This window comes from Rhinopithecus roxellana, chromosome 5, assembly GCF_007565055.1.
Source record: "Rhinopithecus roxellana isolate Shanxi Qingling chromosome 5, ASM756505v1, whole genome shotgun sequence".
NCBI lineage: Eukaryota > Metazoa > Chordata > Mammalia > Primates > Cercopithecidae > Rhinopithecus > Rhinopithecus roxellana.
In genome coordinates this window covers 69,322,911-69,346,311 of record NC_044553.1, presented here as the reverse complement: position 1 = coordinate 69,346,311, position 23,401 = coordinate 69,322,911, and the positions used below count along the sequence as shown (strand labels likewise).

Below are 23,401 nucleotides of genomic sequence, written 5' to 3'. Positions count from 1 at the left end.
CACATCTACAACCATCTGATTTTTGAGAAACCTGACAAAAACAAGTAATGGGGAAAGGATTCCCTATTTAATAAATGATGCTGGGAGAACTGGCCAGCCATATGCAGAAAATTGAAACTTGATCCCTTCCTTACACCATACACAAAAATTATACAAAAATTAACTTGAGATGGATTAAAGACTTAAATGTTAAACCCTGAACTCTAAAAACCCTAGAAGAAAATCTACGAAATAACATTCAGGACATAGGCAGGGGCAAAGACTTCATGACAAAAATGTCAAAAGCAATTGCAACAAAGCAAAAATTGACAAATGGGATCTAATTAAACTAAAGAGCTTCTGCATAGCAAAAGAAACTATCATCAGAGCAAACAGACAACCTACAGAATGGGAGAGAATTCCTGCAATCTATTCATCTGACAAGGTCTAATATCCAGAATCTACAAGGAACTTAAACAAATTTGCAAGAAAAAAAGCAACCCCATTAAAAAGTAGGCAAAGGACATGAACAGACACTTCTCAAAAGAAGACATTTATGTGGCCAAGAAACATGAAAAACTCAACATCACTGATCATTAGAGAAATGCAAATCAAAACCACAATGAGGTAACATCTCATGTCAGAATGGCGATTATTAAAAATTCAAAAAACAACAGATGCTGGTGAGGCTGTGGAGAAATAGGAACACTTTTACATTGTTGGTAGGAATATAAATTAGCTCAACCATTGTGGAAGACAGTGTGGTGATTCCTCAAAGACCTAGAACCAGAAATACCATTTGACCCAGCAATCACAATACTGGGTAAGTACCCAAAGGAATAGAAATCATTCTATTGTAAAGATACATGCATGACATGCATATGTTCATTGCAGCACTATCCACAATAGTGAACACGGAATCAACCCAAATTCCCATCAATGATAGACTGTATAAAGAAAATGTGGTACATTCTCACTGTGAAATACTATGCAGCCATACAAAGGAAAAAGATCATGTTCTTTGCAGGGACATAGATGGAGCTGGACATATTAGTTTGCTAAGGATAATGGCTTCCAGAACATTAACGTGGGACAGAAAACCAAACACCACATGTTCTCGCTCATAAGTGGAAGCTGAACACTTTGAACACAGACTCAGGGAGAGGAACAACACACACTGGGCCTGTTGGGGGTGGGGAGCAGGGGGAGGGAGAGCACTAATGCATGCTGGGCTTAATACCTAGGTGATGGGTTGATAGGTGCAGTAAATCACCACAGCACATGTTTATCTATGTAACAAACCTGCACATGTTACTTGGAATTTAAAATAAGAAGAAATAATCTAATGCCTGAGAACATAGCAATGAGTGAGTGAGGCAAAGTCCCAGCTTCCATGGTGCTTACATCTTAGCGAGGAGAGACAAACAAGTGAGGGATTATAAAAGGTATAAAAAATAGGATAAGGAGATAGAGTCTCATTGGGGAGTGATTTTAATCAGGGTAGTCAGGAAAGGCTATATGTGATGAAGACATTTCCATAGAAACATGAATTCCCTTAGAGAGTGAGCTTTGTAGTTTTCTTTTAAATCATTACAGATGCACTCCTGTTAGCCTTGGAGAAGTATGAAATCAAAGAGGGATCTCCTAGTTGGCTGATACGGTCATTTCTAGGAAGGAGACGCCCTGGGACTGTAGACCCAAACTGCAAACTGAACTGACTCACTGAACTCCATTAATGTGATCGCTCTATCCAGGGGCCAATGGCTCCGTGCTGGGACCTGGACTGGGCCGAAGAGGGGATACACAAACAACTCTGGACAGGTGGAAGGAACCTGCTTCTTTGGTTCTCAGAGGAAAATAAAACCCTCATTTTGTAGGAGAGGCTGCTGCTGAAGTTGCTGGAGAATTATCTGTCAACTGCTGAATGACATCCAAAGTCGATTTTAAATGTTCTTTGGGGACAGAGTTACAAGAGCTTTCTATGAACATACTCTGGGTGGAGTGATCAGGCATGTCAGTTTGTCTCAGCCTGATCTGTAATAAGAATAATAAAAAAGACTTTGATGGTTGTATTGCAGGTATTTATAGATTTTAAAAAACGTTTCTTCTTGTTGCTGATGAAGTATGCTGTAAAGGCAGCCCCATTAAATGGAGTCAGTGCTTCAGCTGGTGTAGAAGCCTGTTGCATATTAAATGTTTTATAGCTGAACTTTATTACACTCAAACTTCACAGAGACGTTTATGAACCTTATTGCATTCTGATGTGAAATGAGCCCAGAAAGGTATTTCTAACTTTATGGGAATGGAACTTTTCATTGTATGGAACCGTCAAAAACCTGCTGAATGCCAGAGTTCAAAGTGATTTCACAAATGTCAATTCCTTTAATAATCTTCGAGACCTTAAGAAATTGCTGATGACTTCTACGTCTTGCATCTAACTTCTTTTTCTTTTGCTTCAGTTTTGGAAAACATGTACAGTTGCCTCAGTAAGAGGAATGTGTGGAGTTTGTGGTTTATGCTGTATTCATGCCATGGTAAGAAGAGAGAGACCCTGTTTATTGCTAGAGGAGACGTATAAGGAAAATAAAAGGGGGAAAATATCATTTAATAGATAAACAGCCATGCTCAGTTTGACATTTTTCTAACCCCTTCAAGGACACACATTCCTGAAGGTCTGTGAGTCAGTACTTGGAATACATTTGGAAGATTAACCATTAACTTACCTTAGGGAATTTTCTGCTATGCTGACCCATGGAAACTTAGGCCTTTCTAAGCCTCATTCATTCATAATTAATTTATTCCACACTTACTGAATTCTTACTTTGTATCAGACACTGTTCTGGGTTCAGATGATAATCAGAGGAAAGCCACAATTCTCAAAGAGTTTATGGTCCAGTCCTGATGATTAAGCAAATAAGTAGGCAAAACAGTTTTCTGATTACAGATGAGAAAGATCCAACTTAGTCGCAGTGTGGGAGTTGGGAGGATTCAGGCAGAACATCAGGAAAGAATTCTGGGAGGAAGCAGCCCCTGAATTGGGTCTTCAGGGATGAGTAGGAGTTAGGCAGAAGACATTAACATTGGTATATGTGCACAGTGCTAAGCTAGGCAGTGGGAAAGATATATGCACATTCTGAGATCAGGGAGGAGCATGCTTATTAAAGAATTGTTTAGAAAAAGTGGGACTCAAAATGAGGACCTGCTTCCCATTGGGATCAGTTGTACAAAGCTTAGGTCTTAAGTATATAATAATCCCATTATCTCACTCTGTTTATTTTTATAATAATAGTCTTAATATTTGCATTGTACCAATGGTTTATTGTTTTCATGTGTATTAAACTATTTAATCTTCATATCAACCTGATGAGATTGGTATTATAATTACTTTATAGATGAAGAAATGAATCAAAGAGACATCAAGTGACAGCCCGAGGTCACATAGCCTAAATGTTCTTTATTGGGCCTCTTAATAGTTATTGATTGACTTGATATATATTCATTCAACACTGTATGTGTCTGTGTATTTACTCAATGCACATTTATGGGGCACTTACTGTATGCCAGGCAGGCACTGTTCCAGGTTCTGGAGATACCACAGTGATCAAAGAAGATAATTTCAGATTATGATAAATGCTGTAAAAATAGACACAGTCTTAGTGTGACTGGAGGCAGGAATCACATTTTAGATAAGTGCTTTTACTTTCTTGGACCTCCAATGTTTATCTAGGGTTTATTTCTTTCTGGGTTTTTATCTAATGTATGGGATTCAGTGGAAACCTACCAAGTGCTCCCATGAATAAATCACTATCTGAGATTCTTCTGCTATTTTCATCAATGTGTAAGAAATAATAAGAGCTCTCATTTGTTGAGAGATCTGCGTGTGCCAGCCTCTTTGATGGATTTTTTTTTATTAGTCTCATTTATGGGATGCTGGTAGAGTTTATCAAAGCCCCAGGATTGTTTCCCAGCTGATCTTTTGTTACTTGGAATGTGCATTGATCACCTTCTTCCTCCCAGGGGCAGTGGACAAATCCCAGGATAACTCTCTGTTCCAGCTGTTCAGATGTCCTGCTAATAGCTCTCCCTGCTGACAGCAACCAGCAAAGGTGGCTCTCCTACAAAAACATCCTTTCAAAGTTTTTTTCTCTGTAGAACTTGTTTTTTTTCCCCAAACCTTAAATGTTGGTGAGAATGCCTCACTATTTATTATTAAAAACATGTCTGGGGATGATGATAGTGTGTTCGTATGCTCAACAACCAAAGCTAATCACAAGTAGGTAGTCATACAGGACACTCTCCAAGCATGCCAGAAGGCCTCACTGATCCCAAAATATTATCAGCACCATCAGCCTGCAATCATACTGCCTTCCTCTCTGTCATGCCTGACTCTTCAATATTAGAGTAAAAGTCCAAACATGGAGCTTTGGGCGGCGCTCCTGGAGGAGTATCATAGCCCCGAGAAGGAAGGAGGCCTCCCTGCTCCATCACAGCAATCTGGATGTCTTTATCAGTTCGTGGATTATTACTTGGAAATCTAAAAGAACTGGGCTTAGATGCATTAAAGATAGGCAGGTAAACCATTCCGGATGAATTCAACAGTTGCAGTCCTGGAGGAGATGCCAGTGTAGGAGCACTGGGCCAGGAGGGGAACCCTGGGTGGTCACAATTCCCTCCTGCTCATCTTCTTTGTTTCTTTTTATGTAGGGTTAGCCTTTGAGACTCCCACAGCATCAAGGCTTTGAAGAACAAGACATTACCCCCAGCACATAGAGCCTCTTCCATTTACTCCCTCTTGGGCTTTGGGAAAGTTACTTAAGCTTTTTGAGCCTGTTTTTCCATCTTTAAAATGGAATTAAAATATTTACTTCTTATTTGAGATTAAAAGCCTCTCAATGTGTTTTGAGATTGAAATAATAGATGATGGCTCAGCCTCTTTAAAGAGATGTGTGTAAGTTTGCTTCACCACTGGCAATTGCTGCACAGAAGCTCAGGAACGTGTGGTATTAAAGAAATGCTTCAGAAGCAATCCTTCTGGTTGTCAAGGATTCACAAATAAGACTCAACAGCGTAACTCTGCTTTGTTTGCAACAGCCTCATTTCAAGTGATCCACTGACTTGAAGTATTTTTACTTCTCCAAACAAGGGATGCGATTTGGTTTTTGCCTACTTGATATGAAACATGCTGGGATGGCGGCATATTTGAGCCAGTTTTGAGTTGGGGGCCTCTCTAATACATTTATAGCATATATAGGCCTAGATAGGATTACTTTGGTTTATGCCATGATTCCTGTTTCAATCAGCAATAGCAGGAATGGTTCCACCCAAATTCTAAGTTTGAGCCACTCTTTCTTGGGACTGTTACCATGATAGGTATTGAGAGGCTAAAAGATGTGTTAATGGATACAGTAGGGGCATCATACAGCATAGCTACATATATATGTAGACAAGCTCTATAAAACTGAAGCTTAATTAATGGCCTAAAGAGTAAACTGTGGGGTACTAAGGAATATCAGCCACTCTAGAGCAATGTGGTAGGCAGCCAGAATCTCAAAAGGCCCCAGTGTGGCCACATCACTTCAGGATACTCACATATGCCTAGAGAAGAGAGCACTGCTTTGAAGCATCCAGTCACAGTTACATGCGGACAACACCATGGGCAAGGTCTTTTTGGCTCTGAAGGATCGCTGTCATTTATATACAATGCATTGTGTATGATTACACATACTAATGAGAAGAGAGGGACAGCAGTTGAGTGTCCCAAGTATTTATCATGGTTAAATTGTTTATTTGATGTCACTTAAAATAACTGGCTTCTAGACATAAATAGCTCGGATGAAGATATAAGACTTGATAGCTGTTTTGGCTCTTTCCCTGACTGATAAAGTTCATAGTGAAATGGCTCCAGCTGACTTTTTAGATAAATACATAGCTGCATTTGTGCAAAACAGGAAGTTAACTAAGTTAACGGTAGAGCCTCTTAATTTATTTCTCTCATGTCTTTAGAAAAAAGAACCTCATAAGCTGTAAAACTGTGGGAAACAAATATCCTTTTTTGAGTGATGTGGGATGGGATAAGATCTGGATCCTATGTGCCAGTAGTAAGGAAGCCAAGTTTTACGGCAACTTTAATTGTGTTGTGAGTGTTGTGCTTGGTTTATTTTTCTCATGGCTATGGCTGTGTCCTTTGCAAAGAAAACCCATGAGGACTGGCCAGTGATCCAAAGAATCACATGTGTTGCCAGCTTCTTTCGTAGCAGCCTCCCAGCCCTTGCTATTTTCCAAGTGGCTAATCCCATAGATTTTAATGACTTCTTCCTTCCCCAAAATCAGTTTAACTTGAAAGAGCTCTTCAATAATGCTTGACAAATCAGAGATTTGGTGAAAAATCTGTGATTGTCAGAAATTGACTTTATCATGGAAAATTCTTATTGACAATCTTCTGGGGGTACATGATCCAAGAGGCAGTGCAGTTTTCTATCACCTCTGATATGAAGCAGCAAGAAGAGATTTGCTATTCCTGGCTCCTAGGTTCATAAGCTATTCCAAGGATTTTCTGCTTATCCTTCTTCTGAAATGATATGAATACTGTCCTTGGCTCATGAATCCATCCCATTGCTATGTGGTATAGCTTTCTTGGTGACTTAGAAAAATATGAGTCATAAGAACACTTCTAGAATAAATCATCTTGGTTTTGTCTTTCACTGAAGACAGTCAACACTAGTCCATTCTAACAGGCTAGTAGTATGGTGGTAAAAATCTTGGTACCTATATTAGTCCATTTTTACACTCCTATGAAGAAACACCTGAGACTGGGTAATTTATAAAGGAAAGAGGTTTAATTGACTCAGTTCTGCATGGCTGGGGAGGCCTCAGGAAACTTACAATCACAGCAGAAGTCACCTCTTCACAGTGCAGCAGGAGAGAGAATGAGGGCCAAGAGAAGGAAGACCCTTATAAAACCATCAGATCTTGTGAGAGCTCACTATCTTGGGAACATCATGGGGGAAACTGGCCCCATGATTCAATTATCTCCACATGGTCCCACCCTTGACATGTGGAGATTATTACAATTCAAGGTGAGATTTGGGTGGGGACACACAGCCAAACTCTATCAGTATCTGAAATTAGATAGCCCTGAATTTGAATTCGAGATCCTTACGTATTAACTGTGTGAATGTGGGCAAGTTTCTTCAACATCCTAAGCCTCGTTTTTTGACATTTGAAAAATAGTACCTCCTTCATAGGGTTGTTGTAGCATTTACAAGCATTTAATTAATGGGAATTAATTATAACATGAGAATATATTTAAAAGAGAACACTCCAAGCAATCATGCTTTGAAAATTAAGAAAGATGAGTTATTTTATTTAAGGTGTAATCCTGGGTCCTCTGAATCAAAAGATTAAAACATGATCTTGGATTGGGAGTAAAAATAAAGAAGTGATTGAATTTTTTTTCTTTTGGACAAAAACGAATATTTTGCAGTTGAAAAAATATTTCATGAAGTAGATTGAAACTTCTCACAGTCCATGTGAGCCAGCTCAGCTGAATATCTGTTATTTGGGGCTGGACAGTGAGGGATGCCATACAAAGCTCTTCTGTGTCCAGACTGAGTAACAGCCATATGATACTCCCAGACATACCTTTTCAAGCCACATGACACATTACCATGCCAAGCACAGAGAGTCTGTATATTTCTCTTTCCTGTTATTACACATTCCATGCTGATTTCAATGTAGAATGAGCATTTGAATAACCTATGTGCTGGAAATTGAACCTAGTGAGACAAACTCTTAGGGACTCACTTTTAATAACAGAATGAGATGAGAGAGAGAATCCAGGCCTATGCATTGCCCTCTACTCAAGCAGTCCCAGAAACAAACACCAAGTGCCCATTGTCAATGACAATGTGCCTTGTAAAGAAGGCACAGCTATCCAAAGAACAAGTAACTGTGTCTATAGGTAATAAGCAAATGGACTCGAATATATGTTTGGAGTACAAATCTGGAACAGGCATGAAGAGCTGGAGAAGACAATTTGGTTGTGTTGAGGTTAGTAGTGTGAAAGAATCTACTGTTTTACAGCTTTTGATTCTGTAATGCAGGCTTTGCAAGTAAAGTAGAATGTTATTTGGATTTTGTTTTGTTTTTACAAAACAAGACAGAGTCTTGCCCTGTCACCTATGCTGGAGGGCAACGGTACGATCTCAGCTCACTGCAACCTCCGCCTCCTGGGTTCAAACGATTCTCCTGCCTCAGCCTCCTGAGTAGCTGGGATTACAGGCACCTGCCAGCACACCCAGCTAATTTTTTTTTTTTTTTTTTTTTTTTTTTTTTTGTATTTTTAGTGGAGACAGGGTTTCACCATGTTGACCAGGCTGGTCTCAGTCTCCTGACCTCGTGATCTGCCCACCTCAGCCTCCCAAAATGTTGGGATTACAGGCGTGAGCCACTGTGCCTGGCCTATTTGGACCTTTAAGAGTGGGATCATCATGACTTGGTGGTGCAAGGAGGCAAATGATATCCTTTGGAGGTGCTGGCAGAATAAAATACCTTACAAGGCAACACCTTGAAGCTGGCAGAGAAGTGAAAAGAATCCATGCAGATGGTGACACAGGCAGTCCTGGGAGTGAAAGGTGAAGGTAGCATAGAGGGGTAGAAGCGGGTGGAGGATGGAGAGGCAGGGCTTCATCACATGAATCAAGAGCCACAGAGGTGACAGCAGAAAACAATGATGTGCATATGAAGTGTACAGCATGTGGAATCTGAGGGAGAAAGGACAGACCATGAGGGGGTTTCAATGAAGGTGAAGAAGTATCTCCACAGTACTTCCCTGGTATCAAATTTCTTGTTTCATTGTATATATTGAAGGTGTCCAACATCATGTTGTGATATACACAGTGAAGTGTTTACTACAGTCAAGCAAATTATCCTATCCATCATCTTCCATTGTTACTTTCTGAGGTGGGGTCACCTAAAAGCTATTATCTTAGCTGATTTCCAACATACTACACAATACAGTCAGCCTTCTGTATTTGCATGTTTCACATCTCTGGATTTAAGCAACTGCAGCTTGGAAATATTTGAAAAAAACAAAAATAGCACAATAAACATAATACAACTAAACCTACACAGGGTGACAGCTATTTACATAGCATTTAGCTTGTATTAGGTATTATACATAATCTAGAAATGATTTAATGTGTGCAGAAAGATATACCTAGGTTACATGTAAATACTATACCATTTTAAACCAGAGACTTGAGTATCCACTGATTCTGGTATTGGAGGCAGGGGCAAAGGTAGGGGGTTGCCTGGAACAATTGCCTGCGGATGCAGAGGGATGACTGTATATAAGCTGACTTGGAAATTCACAACTTTGTAGGTCGTACACATGCTAATTTTGTCTTTTCCTTGCCCTTTTTTATCTTAACAACATTCTTACCCCCTCCTCAGTTGTTTAATTCATCTGGTTTATTATGAACTACAGTCCTCATGCTGTACATGAGCTCCCGAGACTTAATCTCCCTCCCTGTTCTAATTCTCTCTGTTTCTGTTTTTTTTCCCGAGATGGGGTCTTGCTCTGTTGCCCAGGCTGAAGTGCAATGGCACGATCATCATAGCTCCCCGCAGCCTTGAATGCCTAAGCTCCCAAGCAGTGGGGACTACAGGTGTATGCACCACTCTGCCCTAGTGATTTTTTTTTTTTTTCATTTTTTTAAAGATGCAGGGTTTTCTATGTTGCCCAGGCTGGTCTCCAGTGCCTGACCTCAAATAGTCCTCCTGCCTCATTCTCCTGAGTAGCTGGAATTACACGTGTGAGCCACTGCTTTTGGCTGTTTCTACATATTTGATGTTTGTTTTAAGATTCCACAGTGAAATCATACACTATTCTTGTTTCTGTGCCTGGCTTGTTTCACTTAGGCATAATGACTTCTAGATTCATCCGTGTCACAAAAGGCAGATTTCCTTCTTTTTAAAGACTGAATAATATTCCATTGTATAGATGTACCACAATTTCTTTATCCATTCATCCCTCAGTGGACACTTAGGTTGTTTCTATATCTTAGCTACTGTGAATAATGCTGCAGTGAATGTGGGAGTGTAGATACCTCTACAGGGTACTGATTTCATTTCCTCTGGGAATGTAGTTTTTCAATTTTTAATGTTATATAAGATGGAATCTGTCAGGATATTGTCAAGAAACAGCACCCTAAAAATGAATAACATAAAAAGAGTTGAATTAAGCAATTACGATCAAAGTTGTGGGCAGAGTGCAGGGAAGCCATAGGGAGCCTTCAGGCTGGGGAGCATTTTCACGGCCACCTGAAGGGGAAAAGGGAGGGAGGAGTTACTGGAGCCCTGGTGGAGAGCACCAGGTGGAGGGGCTGCTGGACAGGAGCTACAGCAGGGCCCACAGTCTGTCTCCAGGACATGGGTAGGGGGACAAGTGTGTAGGGTTTATCTTTCCATTTTTCATAGACACAGAAACTCTCTGCATGTGGTACTATGTTGATTTCTACTACAAGGATTTCTTCCTTGATTTCAGTCTCCTCTTGGAGTTGAAGGAACAGAGAAGAAAGACTTTTGTGGGATATTTTTTTCAACCTCTCTCTGCAGCCATCAAAGGAGAAATTGAACTACCACAGGAGCACGGTGATGTGTTTGGTGGTCAGGAGGGTGGTGAGACACGGAGATTCATTGAGCATTAGCAGATGACCTTGAAGCATCTTACCACAGGACCATCTGCAGGTCTGCTTGATTTACAATCTCTTCCTTTGCTTGCTTTAAGAGTGTTGATTGAAACTACACATCCTGAAATACACCTACCTGTTTTTGCTTTAAATAATCCACTATGAGAAACACCAACAACATAAGCATGACTCAAAAGAAGAAACTCACACTGCCTCTTCCTTAGCCACAGGAGCTTGCCTTGGCTCTTTTTACTGAATCCTCTTCTTGGTGAATTCCAGAAGGAAGAGGGATAAGGAGGCAGCTCTCGCTATAAATAAAATTGAGACAAACAAAACCTTTCCATTTCATTTAGCCTGTGTTAGGGAAGAGGCGGGGGGCGGTGGGGGTTAATAAGTGTGATACTGAAATCAGGCAGATGTGGGTTTAATTGTTGGCTCTGTGTCTAGTTACATGATGTGGGCAAATTACTTGACCTTACTGAGAATCAGAACTTTCATCAATAAAACTGAGCTGTTTTGAGAACTAAATATGACATTTAAAGTGCTTAGCATGCAATCTGGTACATACCAAGCAATTAATAAATATTATCTATTATTATTATTGTAAATCATCTCCCGCATCAATGTCTGCTTAAGAAATATTTGCCTTTTTTAGGTTCAGAAGTTGTAACACTTCTCTGTCCCTAATCCCAATACATGTACTGGTGTTCCTTCCTGGTTCATTATGACCCCCACCACCTCCCTTCCAGCCTCCCCTGCTCTATTCCCTCCTCCCAGGCATTCCTCACACGGTTTAGACTTCTCTGAAAAATGGTTTCATGGCCCCAGTTACCTGCAAGCCAAACAGTAAGTCACCGCTATTTGGCTTGGCTATTTGCTTGACACCAACCTACTGCTGGTGGGCGCCTGTGCTTTTAAAAGAAAGATCTTTCCAAATGATAACAAACTTCCAATTACACGTTTGGTGCCTTAAATTTATTAGGTCTACTGCAATGAACAAACTGTCCTTGTTACTTGTTTCGAAGAGCAACTCTGGTTTTAAACAAATCAAATTTCTGTCCATTTTTAATATTGGTTTTTCATTTTGGGTTTAAGAGAAAAATGCATGAGCTCTTCTTTCCTAAGGAAGCTGTTTCTCCAATTATTATCCTGAGGTTTTTTTTTTTTTTTTTTCTTTACCTTCAGTTTAGCTTAAGTGGTATCAAAGGGGTTGACCTTTGACTCCTTTGCTCTGTCTTCAGAAAAATTAATAATATATCCAATCAGACAATGGTCTGTTATGTCATCGTGGTACAGGTACGTATTTATTTGTAAAACAATTTTTCCTTCATAAATATCATTTGTAAAATGTTAAAATTTGTTTTCAGTTCTGGATCTATATTCTTCTTTCTTTAGTTCTGTAACTAATATTTTTAAAAAAAAGTTTTCAAATTTTTTGATTCCATCTTTTTCTCCTTCAGAAAGCTTGATCCTTCCCTAACTTCCTAAAAAAAAGGTCCTTGTCCTTCCTCTTCATCTGTAATGGGTGAGAAAATGACAACAACATAAAACAAAACCAAAACATCCAGATATCTGTGTCGACAAGAGAAGCATTCCCTTGCTTGTCCTTGATCTTATGGCATTTACTACCAGTCACTCAGACACAGCCCTTGGAGTGGCATGGGGCTTGGCACTCCATTCAGAACTGCTCAGCAATGCCTGGTATTCCTGTTAAGGAATGCTCTTGGCAAGGGGGAAGTGATTCTCTTCTCTTCCACTAAAGACTCATGAAAGGACTTTCAGATGTCTTTACCCTGACATGGGTCTTCAAAGAACAGATCTTCTTATCTTCCATACTTTTCTAAGTAATGGGCAACTGGGTCATTTCCTGCCATTACTTAGACACTTTCCCTTATTAGTTCATGTCTTCATAGAATCTGGCCAAGGTTGTTGAGAAATCCAGCTCTTCCTATTGAGGTGCCAGGAGACAAGAGCAAATGTTGCTCTTTCCCCTCTCTAAACATAGAATTTTATTGCCCCAGCACCACCTAATTATCCAACTCCCTAATTTCCATCCCCAAGCACTCCCCTGTTCTTAATTTGGAAAATATATATATCTTGGTTGTAGGTTTTGAAGGTGGGAGGAGGATAAAAAGTCTATATTGGGGACTTTTAGGGTTAGGGTGAAAGATGATGGGGCACTTTGCCATTTGGATTCCTACTTAGAAGTATGAAAGCAGAAATTAAATATTATTAACCATAGGAGCATATTTATGTGCTCCCGTCTTTCCTCCTGGAGACCTTTTTCTTACCTTCATCATCATCCACAAGATGGGTAATTCAAGTCTGTGCCATTCAGGTTCTCTTTCATCAGCTCTGGTCTCTCCTGCTCCCTTTGTCAGGTACTGTCTTAGTCTGTTTGTGCTGCTATCACAAAATACCAGAAACTGGGTAATTTATAAACAACAAATTTATTTCTTATGGTTCTGGAGGCTGGGAAGTCCAAAATAAAGGTGCTGGCAGGTTAAGTCTGGTGAGGGCCTGGACTTGCTTCCAAAATGGCATCGTGTTGCTGCATCCTTCAGCAGGGACTAATGCTATGTCCTCACATGGCAGAAGGGACAGAAAGGGAGACGGGCCTAGCTAGTTTCCTTGAATCCTTTTATAGGGGCACTAATCCATTCACAAGGGTTCCACCCTCATAACCTAATCAGCTCCCAAAGGCCCTACATCTTAATATCATCACATTGGCAAATAACTTTTAACATGAATTTTGTGGGGATGCATTCAGACCATAGAAGATGCTCTTTGTTTCCCTTGAACATTACTGTTTCTTAAGGATTCGGCCTCAAATTCCTTCTCTGGATAGATCTCCTTGTGGAATTACTTATTCTGAAAATGCTCATGTTTTGCTAATTTTCCTATGACTTTTACATCTGTATCTCTCATCTTGAATTCCAATTCTACATTTTCAAATGACTCATACATGGACAATGCACTGTCAGCAGAAACTCAACATTTGCAAGGCAGAACTCTTCAATTTTTCCTCATTTTAATCTCCTCCCATATCTTTTATTTGTCAAGACCACACTTTTAGGTATCCAGATTCAAAATGTTAGAAATCCTAAATAGCCTCTTTCCCTTAATCCCCACTTAATCTTGTATATCGTTATGATCACTTGCATATATGTCCTTTTATTTTTAAAATGACTTTTGAAGACTTTTTTTCCTATAAAAGCCATTTCTTCTGTACATTGCAGGAAACAAAGCTGAAAAATATAAAAAATGCATAAAGAATATATCTGTAATTGCACTGCACAAAGATAACTATCCATTTTCAGTCCTCATTTCCTGTGTGTTTATATAGTAAAAAGATGAAGTCATAATGTTTGCAGTTACTCTGTTTCTTAATGAGAAATTGTAAATCTTTTAAATGTTGCTAAATTTTTGTTTGCTGTATGTTCATAGATGTGTCACAATTTATGCAAATATCTAATGCTATTAATTTATTACCCTTATTTTCACTATTAAAATATTTGATCTGTACCAACAAGACACACAGGAAAGAATTGACAGATTTTTCTCCATACACATTAAAACTTTTATATGGCCACTGATATGAATAAAAATAAAACAAAATGATAAACTGGGAGAAAATATAAATATGTATAACAGAAAAGAGGCAATAAACACAATATATAAAGATATCAAGCCTAATATATAGAGTGCTTTAGATAAATTTGAAAAAGAACAATCCAGTAGAAAAAGAGAAAAACACTATGACAACTCAAAAAGGGTAAACCAATGAACAAGAAAATAGGTGGAAAATGGTTTCTCCTTAAAAAAAATTCTTTATGACATATTTTAAAATATAAAAAGTAATACACATTTATCTTAAAGTATTCAGTTAATACAGAGGGGTATAAAATCCATATGAAATTCAAACACCCAGAGATGATCACGGCAAACGTTTCATTTAATGTCTTCTATATTTATCTAATTATCAAAACAAGGGCTTTTATTTCCCCTCAAAACCATTCCTTTGCTTATTCAAAACATTTTCTGCAGTTACAACTATAGCAATGAAAGTACGAAAGAAAGACTTGAAGAGAAGATTTAAAAATTGTAAGTTGATGATAATTGGGAGAAAATAAAGTAGCATTAATAAAATTATTTCGGGACAAAGTAGAATTTAGGGCAAGAAGTAAAGGCATTAAACCGAATCTAAAATTCTTTTGAAAACACAATCTGCATGATTTTATCTCTGATTTAAAAAATTACTTTCATGTATTCATCCCTCTTTGCTTACCCAACTTTATTCCTCACTAATTGCTCCTATTTTTGAATTAAATCTTAATTCATCACATTGCATAGGAATTTTTGGAGCCTGTTTTTCAGAATAAGTACTTTTTGATGATTCTTCTCTTAGCATCTAGGACAAATAATGTCTTTGTTCCCTATATTGCTAACTATTCTTTTTCTTCTTCCTCAATTTTATCCTTCTCACCCAGCCTTTAAGTGCTGGTTTCTTGGAAGGTTAATCCCAGGTTTTATTCTCTTTCTGTTTTAAACTTCTACCTAGGTGATTGAACCCCAACTAGTTTTTTTTAAAAATATTTTTTCATTTTTTAAAACAAATTTACTGAAGTTTCGGGATATATGTGCAGAATGTGCACATGTTTGTTGCATATGTATATCCGGCCATGGTGGTTTGCTGCACCTATCAATTCATCATCTAGGTTTTAAGCCCCTCATGAAAACTGCCCACATAATTGGAAGTAAAACACTCCCCGACTAGTTTTTAAGTAGGTGCAGATGTCTTTAAGTCAAGTCTTCTGAGTGGCATATCTGATTTCTCTTAGAGTCTCAAAGGTACCTTGGGCTGCTTGTATCTGAAACTAAACATATGACCTTTGTTTCCAATCTGTTTTTGTTGTTGTTGTTGTTGCTTGTAGAATTTTCTTCCTCAGTGAACTGCACCATCTTCCACCCATTTGCAAAACTCAGGAACAATGGTGATCCTTAACAGCTCTCTTTTCTCCCATGAATAATCCATTGCTGATCCCACTGATTTTACTTCTTAAACATTTTTGGAATCAGTCAACTCTCCACCTCCATCATCACTCCAGGCCAACTGATCATTATCACCTGCTGGAATACTGAACTTTCCTAAATGGCCTTTTACTGAGTATGCCATCACCTGCCATGATTCACAGTAAACCAGAGTGTTTTTTGTTTTTTGTTTTTTATCCCAACTGGATCATGTCACTACAATGGTTTTTTCCTAGAATATAAAAGTACTTTTGATTTTATATTTGACCTTTTACTTATTCTGTGGTGTTGTCACATTCAAGGTCAAATGCCTTTTGTAGTTCTTTGGGGACTTGCCAGGTGGACAATCAAATCTGTGAATAAAGAAAAGTTTAATTTTTTCCTTCGCAATTTGTATGCCTTTTATTTATTTTTTAATTTATGTTGTTGCAGTGGCTAGTACTGCACTAGCACAATGTCAAATACATGTCATCAGTACAGACATTCTTGCTTTTTTATTGATGTTTGGGGGAAAGAATTTCGTGTTTCACCATTATGTCTGATATTAGCCACAGATTTGTGAAGCTGTCCGTCATCAGATTGAGTAATTTTCTTTCTTCTAGTTTGCTAAGAGAATTTTTCATTTGTTTCTGTTTTTCTTAAATTATAGATGGGTGTTGAACTTTGCTTTTTCTGCATCTAAGGAGATCATATCATTTTTTTCAGGCTGTTGATATAAAAATTACATTACTTTTTTAGTTTCAGTACTTTTCATTTTGTTGATCATCTATGTTTTGTTTAGTTTCAAATTTATTTATTTTTGCTCATATTTTTATTTCCTTCAACTAATTTTGGGTTTGATTCATTCTTTTTTTAATTCCTTGAGATGTATCACTAAATTATTTATTTGAAGCCTTTCTACTTTTCTGACATACATATTTATTATCACAAACATCTCTTTTAGTACTGCATTTGTTGTATCCCGTAGATTCTGGTATGTTGTGTTTCCATTTTAATCTGTTTTTAAAAATTCTAAAGTTTTGTTCTGAATTTATTCAGTGACCTAATGGTCATTCAAGAGCATGTTGTTTAATTTCCACGTGCTTGTGCATTTTCTGAGCTTTTCCTTATTATTAATTTCCAGTTTTATTCTATTGTGTTCAGAAAAGATACCTAGTATGATTTCTATTTTTTTGAATTTGCTGAGACTTGTGTGGCTCAATATATTGTCTGTTCTGGAGAATTTTATATGTGCTGATGAAAAGAATGCATATTTTGCAGCAAGTGGATTAAATGTTCTATAAATGTCAGATCTATTTGGTCTAGTGTGTTGTTTAACGCTGATGTTTCCTTGTCGATTTCCTGTCTGGATGGTCTATCCATACTGAGAATGGGGTGTTGTAATCTCCTGCTATTACTGTATTGAAATTATTTTATTTTATTTTATTTTTAATTTTTTTAATTTTTTTTTTTTATTATACTTTAAGTTCTAGGGTACATGTGCTTAACGTGCAGGTTTGTTACATATGTATACTTGTGCCATGTTGCTGTGCTGCACCCATCAACTCGTCAGCACCCATCAATTCATCATTTATATCAGGTATAACTCCCAATACAATCCCTCCCCCCTCCTCCCTCCCCATGATAGGCCCCGGTGTGTGATGTTCCCCTTCCTGAGTCCAAGTGATCTCATTGTTGATTTCCCACGTATGAGTGAGAACATGCGGTGTTTGGTTTTCTGTTCTTGTGATAGTTTGCTAAGAATGATGGTTTCCAGCTGCATCCATGTCCCTACAAAGGATGCAAACTCATCCTTTTTCATGGCTGCATAGTATTCCATGGTGTATATGTGCCACATTTTCTTAATCCAGTCTGTCACAGATGGACATTTGGGTTCATTCCAAGTCTTTGCTATTGTGAATAGTGCCGCAGTAAACATACGTGTGCATGTGTCTTTATAGCAGCATGATTTATAATCCTTTGGGTATATACCCAGTAGTGGGATGGCTGGGTCATATGGTACATCTAGTTCTAGATCCTTGAGGAGTTGCCATACTGTTTTCCATAATGGTTGAACTAGTTTACAATCCCACCAACAGTGTAAAAGTGTTCCTATTTCTCCACATCCTCTCCAACACCTGTTGTTTCCTGACTTTTGAATGATTGCCATTCTAACTGGTGTGAGATGGTATCTCATTGTGGTTTTGATTTGCATTTCTCTGATGGCGAGTGATGATGAGCATTTTTTCATGTGTCTGTTGGCTGTATGAATGTCTTCTTTTGAGAAATGTCTGTTCATATCCTTTGCCCACTTTTTGATGGGGTTGTTTGTTTTTTTCTTGTATATTTGTTTGAGTTCCTTGTAGATTCTGGATATTAGCCCTTTGTCAGATGAGTAGATTGCAAAAATTTTCTCCCATTCTGTAGGTTGCCTGTTCACTCTGATGGTAGTTTCTTTTGCTGTGCAGAAGCTCCTTAGTTTAATTAGATCCCATTTGTCGATTTTGGCTTTTGCTGCCATTGCTTTTGGTGTTTTAGACATGAAGTCCTTGCCCATGCCCATGTCCTGAATGGTATTACCTAGGTTTTCTTCTAGGGTTTTTATGGTATTAGGTCTAACATTTCAGTCTCTAATCCATCTTGAATTAATCTTCGTATAAGGGGTAAGGAAAGGATCCAGTTTCAGCTTTCTACTTATGGCTAGCCAATTTTCCCAGCACCATTTATTAAATAGGGAATCCTTTCCCCATTTCTTGTTTCTCTCAGGTTTGTCAAAGATCAGATGGCTGTAGATGTGTGGTATTATTTCTGAGGACTCTGTTCTGTTCCATTGGTCTATATCTCTGTTTTGGTACCAGTACCATGCTGTTTTGGTTACTGTAGCCTTAGTTTGAAGTCAGTTAGCGTGATGCCTCCAGCTTTGTTCTTCTGACGTAGGATTGTCTTGGCAATGCGGGCTCTTTTTTGGTTCCATATGAACTTTAAAGCAGTTTTTTCCAATTCTGTGAGGAAACTCATTGGTAGCTTGATGGGGATGGTATTGAATCTATAAATAACCTTGGGCAGTATGGCCATTTTCACGATATTGATTCTTCCTATCCATGAGCATGGTATGTTCTTCCATTTGTTTGTGTCCTCTTTGATTTCACTGAGCAGTGGTCTGTAGTTCTCCTTGAAGAGGTCCTTTACATCCCTTGTAAGTTGTATTCCTAGGTATTTTATTCTCTTTGAAGCAATTCTGAATGGAAGTTCATTCCTGATTTGGCTCTCTGTTTGTCCGTTACTGGTGTATAAGAATGCTTGCGATTTTTGCACATTAATTTTGTATCCTGAGACTTTGCTGAAGTTGCTTATCAGCTTAAGGAGATTTTGGCCTGAGACAATGGGGTTTTCTAAATATACAATCATGTCATCTGCAAACAGGGACAATTTGACTTCTTCTTTTCCTAACTGAATACCCTTGATTTCTTTCTCTTGCCTGATTGCCCTAGCCAGAACTTCCAACACTATGTTGAATAGGAGTGGTGAGAGAGGGCATCCCTGTCTTGTGCCAGTTTTCAAAGGGAATTTTTCCAGTTTTTGCCCATTCAGTATGATATTAGCTGTGGGTTTGTCATAAATAGCTCTTATTATTTTGAGGTACGTTCCATCAATACCGAATTTATTGAGCGTTTTTAGCATGAAGGGCTGTTGTATTTTGTCAAAAGCCTTTTCTGCATCTATTGAGATAATCATGTGGTTCTTGTCTTTGGTTCTCTTTATATGCTGGATTACGTTTATTGATTTGCGAATGTTGAACCAGCCTTGCATCCCAGGGATGAAGCCCACTTGATCATGGTGGATAAGCTTTTTGATGTGCTGCTGAATCCAGTTTGCCAGTATTTTATTGAGGATTTTTGCATTGATGTTCATGAGGGATATTGGTCTAAAATTCTCTTTTTTTGTTGTGTCTCTGCCAGGCTTTGGTATCAGGATGATGTTGGCCTCAAAAAATGAGTTAGGGAGGATTCCCTCTTTTTCTATTGATTGTAATAGTTTCAGAAGGAATGGTACCAGCTCCTCCTTGTACCTCTGGTAGAATTAAGCTGTGAATCCATCTGGTCCTGGACTTTTTTTGGTGGGTAGGCTATTAATTATTGCCTCAATTTCAGAGCCTGCTATTGGTCTATTCAGGGATTCAACTTCTTCCTGGTTTAGTCTTGGGAGAGTGTAAGTGTCCAGGAAATTATCCATTTCTTCTAGATTTTCTAGTTGATTTGCGTAGAGGTGTTTATAGTATTCTCTGATGGTAGTTTGTATTTCTGTGGGGTCGGTGGTGATATCCCCTTTATCATTTTTTATTGTGTCTATTTGATTCCTCTCTCTTTTCTTCTTTATTAGTTTTGCTAGCGGTCTGTCAATTTTGTTGATCTTTTCAAAAAACCAACTCCTGGATTCATTGATTTTTTGGAGGGTTTTTTGTGTCTCTATCTCCTTCAGTTCTGCTCTGATCTTAGTTATTTCTTCCCTTCTGCTAGCTTTTGAATGTGTTTGCTCTTGCCTCTCTAGTTCTTTTAATTGTGATGTTAGAGTGTCAATTTTAGACCTTTCCTGCTTTCTCTTGTGGGCATTTAGTGCTATAAATTTCCCTCTACACACTGCTTTAAATGTGTCCCAGAGATGCTGGTATGTTGTACCTTTGTTCTCATTGGTTTCAAAGAACATCTTTATTTCTGCCTTCATTTCGTTATGTACCCAGTAGTCATTCAGGAGCAGGTTGTTCAGTTTCCATGTAGTTGAGCGGTTTTGATTGAGTTTCTTCGTCCTGAGTTCTAATTTGATTGCACTGTGGTCTGAGAGACAGTTTGTTATAATTTCTGTTCTTTTACATTTGCTGAGGAGTGCTTTACTTCCAATTATGTGGTCAATTTTGGAATAAGTGTGGTGTGGTGCTGAGAAGAATGTATATTCTGTTGATTTGGGGTGGAGAGTTCTATAGATGTCTATTAGGTCCGCTTGGTGCAGAGATGAGTTCAATTCCTGGATATCCTTGTTAACTTTCTGTCTTGTTGATCTGTCTAATGTTGACAGTGGAGTGTTGAAGTCTCCCATTATTATTGTATGGGAGTCTAAGTCTCTTTGTAAGTCTCTAAGGACTTGCTTTATGAATCTGGGTGCTCCTGTATTGGGTGCATATATATTTAGGATAGTTAGCTCTTCCTGTTGAATTGATCCCTTTACCATTATGTAATGGCCTTCTTTGTCTCTTTTGATCTTTGATGGTTTGAAGTCTGTTTTATCAGAGACTAGGATTGTGACCCCTGCTTTTTTTTGTTCTCCATTTGCTTGGTAGATCTTCCTCCATCCCTTTATTTTGAGCCTATGTGTGTCTCTGCATGTGAGATGGGTCTCCTGAATACAGCAGACTGATGGGTCTTGACTCTTTATCCAGTTTGCCAGTCTGTGTCTTTTAATTGGAGCATTTAGTCCATTAACATTTAAGGTTAATATTGTTATGTGTGAACTTGATCCTGCCATTATGATATTAACTGGTTATTTTGCTCGTTAGTTGATGCAGTTTCTTCCTAGCCTCGATGGTCTTTACATTTTGGCATGTTTTTGCAATGGCTGGTACTGGTTGTTCCTTTCCATGTTTAGGGCTTCCTTCAGGGTCTCTTGTAAGGCAGGCCTGGTGGTGACAAAATCTCTAAGCATTTGCTTATCTGTAAAGGATTTTATTTCTCCTTCACTTATGAAACTTAGTTTGGCTGGATATGAAATTCTGGGTTTAAAATTCTTTTCTTTAAGAACGTTGAATATTGGCCCCCACTCTCTTCTGGCTTGTAGAGTTTCTGCCGAGAGATCTGCTGTTAGTCTGATGGGCTTCCCTTTGTGGGTAACCCGACCTTTCTCTCTGGCTGCCCTTAAGATTCTTTCCTTCATTTCAACTTTGGTGAATCTGGCAATTATGTGTCTTGGAGTTGCTCTTCTGGAGGAGTATCTTTGTGGCGTTCTCTGTATTTCCTGAATTTGAATGTTGGCCTGCCCTACTAGGTTGGGGAAGTTCTCCTGGATGATATCCTGAAGAGTGTTTTCCAACTTGGTTCCATTTTCCCCCTCACTTTCAGGCACCCCAATCAGACGTAGATTTGGTCTTTTTACATAATCCCATACTTCTTGCAGGCTTTGTTCATTTCTTTTTCTTCTTTTTTCTTTTGGTTTCTCTTCTCGCTTCATTTCATTCATTTGATCCTCAATCGCTGATACTCTTTCTTCCAGTTGATCGAGTCAGTTACTGAAGCTTGTGCATTTGTCACGTATTTCTCGTGTCATGGTTATCATCTCTGTCATTTCGTTTATGACCTTCTCTGCATTAATTAGTCTAGCTGTCAATTCTTCCACTCTTTTTTCAAGATTTTTACTTTCTTTGCGCTGGGTACGTAATTCCTCCTTTAGCTCTGAGAAGTTTGATGGACTGAAGCCTTCTTCTCTCATCTCGTCAAAGTCATTCTCTGACCAGCTTTGATCCGTTGCTGGCGATGGGCTGCGCTCCTTTGCCGGGGGAGATCTGCTCTTATTTTTTGAATTTTCAGCTTTTCTGCCCTACTTTTTCCCCATCTTTGTGGTTTTATCTGCCTCTGGTCTTTGATGATGGTGACGTACTGATGGGGTTTTGGTATAGGTGTCCTTCCTGTTTGATAGTTTTCCTTCTAACAGTCGGGACCCTCAGCTGTAGGTCTGTTGGAGATTGCTTGAGGTCCACTCCAGACGCTGTTTGCCTGGGTATCAGCAGCAGAGGTTGCAGAAGATAGAATATTGCTGAACAGCGAGTGTACCTGTCTGATTCTTACTTTGGAAGTTTCCTCTCAGGGGTGTACTCCACCCTGTGAGGTGTGGGGTGTCAGACTGCCCTAGTGGGGGATGTCTCCCAGTTAGGCTACTCAGGGGTCAGGGACCCACTTGAGCAGGCAGTCTGTCCCTTCTCAGATCTCAACCTCCGTGTTGGGAGATCCACTGCTCTCTTCAAAGCTGTCAGACAGAGTCGTTTGCATCTGCAAAGGTTCCTGCTGCTTTTGTTGTTGTTGTTAACTGTGCCCTGTCCCCAGAGGTGGAGTCTACAGAGACAGGCAGGTTTCCTTGAGCTGCTGTGAGCTCCACCCAGTTCGAGCTTTCCAGTGGCTTTGTTTACCTACTTAAGCCTCAGCAATGGCGGGTGCCCCTCCCCCAGCCTCGCTGCTGCCTTGCAGTTAGATCTCAGACTGCTGTGTTAGCAATGAGGGAGGCTCCGTGGGCGTGGGACCCTCCTGGCCAGGTGTGGGATATATTCTCCTGGTGTGCCTCTTTGCTTAAAGCGCAGTATTGGGGTGGGAGTCACCCGATTTTCAAGGTGTTGTGTGTCTCAGTTCCCCTGGCTAGGAAAAGGGATTCCCTTCCCCCTTGCATTTCCCAGGTGAGGGATGCCTCGGGCTGCAGCAGCTGACCAGCACCGATTGTCCGGCACTCCCTAGTGAGATGACCCCAGTACCTCAGTTGAAAATGCAGAAATCACCGGTCTTCTGTGTCGCTTGCGCTGGGAGTTGGAGACTGGAGCTGTTCCTATTCGGCCATCTTGCTCCGCCCCTTTCCTAGAAACGTGTATTGAAATTTATCTCTCTTGTTAGATCTATTAATATTTGCTTTATATACCTGGGATCTCTAGTGTTGGGTGCACAGATATTTATTAATTGTTACATATTCTTGCT

At 39.2% G+C, this 23,401-nt stretch overlaps 1 protein-coding gene across 4 annotated transcripts in view; it reads right to left on the bottom strand.

Moving 5' to 3' along the window:
- The window catches only part of LOC115897719 (chromobox protein homolog 3-like), a 685,812-nt gene that overhangs the window by 150,630 nt on the left and 511,781 nt on the right, over positions 1–23,401 (bottom strand). Inside the window, exon 4 of one of the 4 annotated variants that reach the window (XR_004057499.1) lies at positions 13,129–13,918. The exons of the other annotated variants lie outside the window; for them this stretch is intronic. The gene's annotated coding sequence lies outside the window, so the exon portion shown is untranslated. Of the gene's footprint in view, positions 1–13,128; positions 13,919–23,401 lie in introns of those variants that run through there. 4 annotated transcript variants of the gene reach the window in all.